At 43.5% G+C, this 8110-nt stretch overlaps 1 protein-coding gene across 2 annotated transcripts in view; it reads right to left on the reverse strand.

Moving 5' to 3' along the window:
• The window catches only part of TMEM45B (transmembrane protein 45B), a 30757-nt gene extending 22891 nt beyond the window's left edge, over positions 1-7866 (reverse strand). Inside the window, exon 1 of one of the 2 annotated variants that reach the window (XM_019942063.3) lies at positions 7749-7866. The gene's annotated coding sequence lies outside the window, so the exon portion shown is untranslated. Of the gene's footprint in view, positions 1-4173; positions 4253-7748 lie in introns of those variants that run through there. The other variant, XM_019942064.3, reaches the window with a different exon arrangement.
• Positions 7867-8110: the final 244 nt, after the last annotated feature.

An 8110-nucleotide genomic window follows, 5' to 3' on the forward strand; every position in this document is an offset into this window, starting at 1 on the left:
AGAATCCAACAACACATTAAAAGGATCATACACCATGATCAAGTGGGATTTATCCTAGGGATGCAAGGATTCTTCAATATACACAAATCAATCAATGTGATACACCATATTAACAAATTGAAGAATAAAAACCATATGATCATCTCAATAGAAGCAGAAAAAGCTTTTAACAAAATTCAACACCCATTTATGATAAAAACTCTGCAGAACGTGGACATGGAGGGAACCTACCTCAACATAATAAAGGCTATATATGACAAACCCACAGCAAACATCATTCTCAATGGTGAAGAACTGAAAGCCTTTCCTCTAAGATCAGGAACAAGACAAGGACGTCCACTCTCACCAATATTATTCAACATAGTTGTGGAAGTCCTAGCCACGGCAATCAGAGAAGAAAAAGAAATAAAAGGAATACAAATAGGAAAAGAAGAAGTAAAACTGTCACTGTTTGCCGATGACATGATACTATACATAGAGAATCCTAAAGATGCCACCAGAAAACTACTAGAGCTAATCAATGAATTTGGTAAAGTTGCAGGATACAAAATTAATGCACAGAAATCTCTTGCATTCCTATATACTAATGATGAAAATTCTGAAAGAGAAATTAAGGAAACACTCCCATTGACCATTGCAACAAAAATAATAAAATACCTAGGAATAAACCTACCTAGGGAGACAAAAGACCTGTATGCAGAAAACTATGAGACACTGATGAAAGAAATTAAAGATGACACCAACAGATGGAGAGATATACCATGTTCTTGGATTGGAAGAATCAATATTGTGAAAATGACTATACTACCGAAAGCAGTCTACAGATTCAATGCAATCCCTATCAAATTACCAATGGCAGTTTTTACAGAACTAGAACAAAAAATCTTAAAATTTCTATGGAGACATAAAAGACCCCGAATAGCCAAAGCAGTCTTTAGGGGAAAAAAGCGGAGCTGGAGGAATCAGACTCCCTGACTTCAGACTATACTACAAAGCTACAGTAATCAAGACAGTATGGTACTGGCACAAAAACAGAAATACAGATCAATGGAACAAGATAGAAAGCCCAGAGATAAACCCACACACCTATGGTCAGCTAATCTATGACAAAGGAGGCAAGGATATACAATGGAGAAAAGACAGTCTCTTCAGTAAGTGGTGCTGGGAAAATTGGACAGCTACATGTAAAAGAATGAAATTAGAACACCCCCTAATACCATACACAAAAATAAACTCAATGGATTAGAAACCTAAATGTAAGACTGGACACTATAAAACTCTTAGAGGAAAACATAGGAAGAGTACTCTTTGACATAAATCACAGCAAGGTATTTTTTGATCCACTTCCTAGAGTAATGGAAATAAAAACAAAAACAAATGGGACCTAATGAAACTTCAAAGCTTTTGCACAGCCAAGGAAACCATAAACAAGACGGAAAGACAACCCTCAGAGTGGGAGAAGATATTTGCAAACAAATCAATGGACAAAGGATTAATCTCCAAAATATATAAACAGCTCATGCAGCTCAATATTAAAAAAAAAACCCAATCCAAAAATGGGCAGAAGACCTAAGTAGACATTTCTCCAAAGAAGACATACAGATGGCCAAGAAGCACATGAAAAGATGCTCAACATCACTAATTATTAGAGAAGTGCACATCAAAACTACAATGAGGTATCACCTCACACCAGTTAGAATGGGCATCATCAGAAAATCTAGAAACAACAAATGCTGGAGAGGGTGTGGAGAAAAGGGAACTCTCTTGCACTGTTGGTGGGAATGACAGCCACTATGGAGAACAGTATGGAGTTTCCTTACAAAACTAAAAATAGAATTACCATATGATACAGCAATCACACTACTGGGCATATACCCAGAGAAAACCATAATTCAAAAAGACACATGCACCCCAATGTTCATTGCAGCACTATTTACAATAGTCAGGTCATGGAAGCAGCTTAAATGCCCGTCAGCAGACGAATGGATAAAGAAGATGTGGTACATATATACTGTGGAATATTACTCAGCCATAAAAAGGATCAAAACTGGGTCATTTGTTGGGATGTGGATGGATCTAGAGACTGTCATACAGAGTGAAGTAAGTCACAAAGAGAAAAACAAATATCGTATATTAACGCATACATGTGGAACCTAGAAAATGGTACAGATGAACCGGTTTGCAGGGCAGAAATAGAGACACAGATGTAGAGAACAAACGTATGGACACCAGGGGGCGAAAGCGGCGGGTGGTGGTGGTGGTGGTGGGATGAATTGTGAGATTGGGATTGACATGTGTGCACTGATGTATAAAGTGTATGACTAATAAGAACCTGCTGTATAAAAAAATAAAATCCAAAAATTAAAAGAAAAAAAAAGTCATTGAATTACAGAGTTGGGTGTGAAGGTGAATATTTACATTGAGGAAAGAAATCACAACAAACAGGAGCCATGGAGATTCAGGGCTCTTTCTTTTAAAATCTCTTTAGAAAATTGACCAAAAATGCCTCTCGATGGCAACCTGCCTCCCTGCCCACATCCCCGACAGCTTGCAGTGATTTGCAGCCCTCACAGTGGCCCCATGACTTCATCAGCTCCGGGTGAAGCTGCCTCTGCCTCCATGCATCCTTCCTCAGGAAACTATGCTCCAGCAGAACCAAGGAACGGAGTCCAAGGCATGGATTCCAAGGGACAGGAATCCTGTACAATCCACAGGATGCCAATGAGGGAGCTTCCAGGGTAACAAGGGGCTCAGAGAAGGACCAGTTCCAGAGAATGGGGGGAGCTGGCTGAGCAGGGATTTCCCAAGGGAAAAAAAAAAGAAAACTGGCTACTTACTTGACGTTGACTAACTCTACTGTGAGGAATTTTACCATCCTGTCGAAGGTTGAGCAAGAATTAGTAATGAGTACTCAACACTTAAGCAATTGAAGATGTAGCAATGACTAACTCCAGGACGGTAGAAAAGGTTGTACAAGAGAGGAGATGTAAAAATCATGGTTTATCATATGGCTCAGTTGTGAATAATATTTACGTAGTCATAATAATGCAAACACTAAACATTACTATATCGAAAAATATTATGATATAACGGTATATTGGGAACTTTCAAGAAAGAGAAGTGAATGTGAGGTAGAATTATGAGGGTATAAGAGAGCTAAAGCCACATCCTTCAAGGTAGGATGTCAGTAGATATTATCTAGAACTGTGTGTGTGTGGCCGGGGGGTGGGGGGAAGAGCCAGTATTTGCATGTTATTTGGGAATATGATGGTAAACATGAGAAAAATGTAGCCGAAAGCATGGAAAGTAGTTGCCTCTGGGGATGCAGCTTAATATAAACTCCATAAAAACCTCGTAGAACTTTTAAGACTATACATTTATTTGTTTTGACCAAAACAGAGAATTAAAAAAAGAAAGTGACGCCCCAAGAGGAGTGAGACAAGAAAGCTGTTGGAAATAAAACGAAGGCGCCTCTGCTAAACTACCCCAAGTTCAGTGTTTTTCGAGTTGTGGTCCTTTGACCACCTGCTTTCAAATTACCTGCAGTGCCCGTTTATCATTCAGATTTATAGACCCATCCCAGACCTAAGTAATCAGCATTTCTCAGGGCAGGACTTGGAACCTACAATTTCAAAAAGTTCCCCTAGACCCACTGCATTATCTATTGCTTTTTAGTAAACCAAACAACAAAAAATAAATAAAATGAAAAAGAATAACAGATGTATAAACAGAGTCAGTGACCCATAAAAAGCACCATGGCAGACACTGCTATTTGCTTACCCGATATCCATTCTTCCTAATTAACAGAATCCCTATTTTGTTGTATTGGCAACATGTCCAACGAAAACACTGGATTTTCTCAGGCTCCTTACAGTTTGGGGTAGTTGTGTGACATAGTCTTTATACCAGTGAGATGTATAAGAGGGCTACTGGGTGGAGCTTCCAGGGAAGATCTTAATATTACAGTAAGTCCCCTACATACAAACGAGTTCCGTTCCGAGAGCGCGTTCCTTAAGTCCAATTTGTAAGTCCAGCTAAGTTAGCCTAAGTACCCAACTAACACATTCAGCTATATATTACTGTACTGTAATAGGTTTATAATACTTTTCACACAAATAATACATAAAAAATGTACACAAAAAAATAAAACAGTTTTAATCTTACAGTACATACCTTGAAAAGTACAGTAGTACAGTCCAACAGCTGGCATCCAGGGTCTGGCATCGAGTGAACAGGCAAGAAGAGTTACTGACTGGAGGAGGGAGAGGAGGTGGGAGATGGTAGAGCTGAAGGACTGACAGAGGGCAAGCTGCAATTTCACGTGAACTAACTTACGTGATTGGACATGCGAACACATGTTCGCATCTTTGAAAGTTCACAACTTAAAGGTTTGTATGTAGGGGACTTACTGTATTATCAAAAAGGGACAGACTCAGCTGGTACATGCCTTCTGCCCTTCTTTCTATTAAGCACAGAAGAGGTGCCTGTCCTTCAGTGAGGACAAAAGCGTGCTAAGGGTGGAAGGAGCCTGCTCTGGCCCTGGACTTTGCACCTGCAGACCTCTGGTTCTCTGAGAAGAATAAACTCCTTACTTATTAAGCCCCCAGAGTGGGGTCTTCTGTGACTTGTAGCTGAGTGAAATCCTGATGACATTCATACTTGTTCAAATGTGCATTTGATATACTGTATATTGAACACATTTTTTTGAGTGCTTTGGGCACTGTGCTAGGAATAATACAACGGGCCAGACAAATAAGGCTCTTTCCCTCATGGAATGTGGAATACAGTTAGAGTAGAAGAATCTACAGGTGTCTGAGTCCAGGATTCATTGGGGCTATAGTTTGCTGTCACAGACCCTAAAGCAACAGAGTCAATCGAAATAAACCACTCGATTTATGTATGTAGGAAATCCTCAGGGGACCACATGCCAGAAGGAGCAATAGTCTGGACATTGGGAGACCTAGGTTTTCTCTGTAATTCATTAGCGAAGTACATTTGGGGAAGCTACGTGGGGTGACTGCTTAATTTTTCCCGAATCCACTTTTCTTTGAAAAACAAGAAGATTGGGCTCAGCTCTAAAATATTTTGTGATTACATTGAACAACGATGGCCATGAAATATACCAGACAAGAGTGTTTCTAAATTTAAACTCTAAGAGTTCAAGTCAGAGGATATATTAAACAAATCACAAACAACTGCCCACTCCAAATTAAACAAACAAACAAAGGGAAAAAGAACATGCTGCAGGGAGTTCTGGTTTGAGACCCAGCTTTGCCACGTAACAGCTGAGTAACCCTGGGATGGACACGCAGTGTCTAAGTCTCAATTTCCTCATTTATAAAATATGAAGCAATTATACTCCAATAAAGATCTATTAAAAAATAATAAAAAAATAAAAAGCATACTAAAAAAAATATAGGGCTATTACTCTGACCTCAAAGTGCTAAGGAAAATGCCTGGTACTCTGTAAAGCCCCATTATGATTTGATACCAGCAAGATATTGATAATGGCTTAGAAATCTAAATCCTGCTAGGGGAATGCATGAGTGTGCTTTGATGTTTTCAGTTTAATTCTTCATTACACAAGGCAGATAGATCTTTTGAGTTTCCTTATGCCTGCCATAGTGTACCTTGTGACCTTATTTTTCCATAAGAGAATAGGCAAGAGAAACAGAAACAGCTAAAGTTGAAATCATCTCTGTTTGTTTCTAGCCCCAGTAAAGGTTGGGGGAAAGGGTTGGCTGGTTAAAAGGGAAGCTGGGTTCAAACGAAGTGTGGGAATTACATCACTTACCTGCGGCCTCTAATTGTCCATATTCAGTACGGTATAGTATTGTGAATAATCTGGGTTTTGCCTTATAACCTGTCTCAAGTGTAGATGGGAAATTTGTCTACATATGCAGCCATTAGCTGACGATGCAGTCATGACTTCCATTCTCTTACCCACAATTATAAACAGTTTTGCAGTAACAGGAACTTTGGCTATGGGAGTGGTTTTACACATGGTAAAATTGATCGTATCCATTTTCAACAAGCAGATGCGTTTGAGAGAAAGAGACAATCTTTTGATTACAACCAACGTAGGTAACATCTGTACTTTGACCAACTGAGCATGGCAGCCAAAGTGAACGTGAAGGTGGTGGGGAGATAAGAAAGCAGAATTCTTTCTTCCTCTTTATCCAACCCTTTCGCCTCAGCCCTTGCCAAATCCCGACAATTTCAAAGTGCTATTTGCTAAGATTAGGCAAGACACACAACCAAGGATATTGGGGAATACTTTACATAAAATTACTGGTGCCAAACGTGAGATTCAGTAACTTCACCTAGTCCATCACAACCAACATTCCCCAGAAGGGTCGGGGAGGAACCCGCAGAATATAAGGAAAAATGCAGAGTATGTGATAAGTGGTAATACTGTTTCCACCGCCCATGGAAGAAGTTGGAGGAAATCAAAGATCTTTACAAAGAAAACTGAGTGCTTGCCTCCTGTAGTACCAGAACAAATAATGCATAACCAGAAATAATGCCTTTTTCTCTGCTTATGTCGGGTGCTCTCCCCTTGTAAAATTAAGGGGCCTTATTCAACAAAGCCCTCATATCAGTTCCATATCTTTTCCAGAAGCTTTAGGAACAGAGGGTAACTACATCATATTATTAAGCAGAGGAACTCTCACTCAGGAAGAGCTCAGTCTGAAGCAGGCCGCACCCCCCTATCTCAGAGTGTGTTATTTTTCTCCCCAGCAGTGTTCAACATGGTACAAAACCCAGAATATACTGATATGTTGCACATCTGGTTAAAAAGAGTACACGTTTCCTTTAACAATAAGCCGTACTACTTATTGAAGTGAATGCAAAAACACAGGTAAAATTCTTTTGTCACTTTATGAGCCCAGCAGAGCGGTGGGTAGGGCAACGGGGCAGACGGCCAGGGATGTGGGGAAAATGGCAGGCGAGGGCAGTGGTGGAAGAGAACAGGAAGGAAGTGTTCATTTCTGGCTAAAATTTTTAAATTGTTTATTTCATAGGGCGTTTCTGTTGCTGCAGCACAACCCTTCTTACATGGAGGGCTAGCTCCTGTCTCCAGAGGTGATCACTCTGGACTCAGACGGGGACACCTAAAACTATGTTCAGGCCCCACTAAACCTCTCCAACCACTGCTAACCTTCCCCCTTGACCCCTCGCATCCCTCTGCCCACTGGCCTGTCCGTGAAAGCTAAATAATGGCTCAGGGGACATTATCTGTCAGTTGTCTCTCACTGTTAGCCTCAAGGCTTGCTGGCCTAAGGAGAGTATGTGGTGGGCGCATTCGCGGGGGGCGGGCGGCGCCGGCCCGGGGAGGGTCGGGGTGGAAGTGCCGCCGCTGCAAGCCGCGGACTCAAGACAGCTCCGGTCTCCGGGCGGGACACGAGTCATCACCGCGGGGGGTTCCGATCCTCGGGGCGGAACGGAGGGCAAGGGCTTCACACTTGGAAGCTCCTCTCACCGGGCGACACGGTCGCCCTGCCAGGCCGGGGTCGCGACAATATTCACCCCAGGGCCGCTGGCGATCGGCCATAGGTGCGCGGGCGCGGAGGGAGCCTCCCAGTGCGGCCCCACCTCCAGCCCCGAGGGGGCCCTCGGGTCAGCTTCCCCACCCCTGGACCTCCAGCGCCTCCCTGCCCTCCCCAGCCGAGACCCCTCCCCTGGCCGAGCCCCTCCGCGTCGGAACCCCTCCGGGCCGAGACCCCTGCCCGCAGCCGGCGTCTCACCTGCGCCGAGCGCCTACGAGCCGTCAGTCCGTGGCCGCTTTGCGCGCCGAGTGCAGCTGCCACCCCGCAGGTGCGAGCGCCCCTCCCCGCCCGGCCGCCGCCAGCCGGTCCTCCCCCAACCCCGACCGCCCCTCCCCGCACCTGCCCGGGGGCTGGGCTGCCCGTCTCAAAGTCCGCACTGTCCTCCACGCCCCTGACAACTCCCGCCGGGTTGTTTCCTGGCTCCAGACACTCCCTAAGATGTGTGTTCCAACAGGGGCCGGTTCCCAGGCACGTAAGGCCAGCCGTGACTAACTTTGACCTCCTATGATGCAAAGCAATGAACAGAGCCTGGGAGGTGACAGCGGAGGCTGGCTCAAGGA

Source organism: Tursiops truncatus, chromosome 8 (assembly GCF_011762595.2).
Source record: "Tursiops truncatus isolate mTurTru1 chromosome 8, mTurTru1.mat.Y, whole genome shotgun sequence".
NCBI lineage: Eukaryota > Metazoa > Chordata > Mammalia > Artiodactyla > Delphinidae > Tursiops > Tursiops truncatus.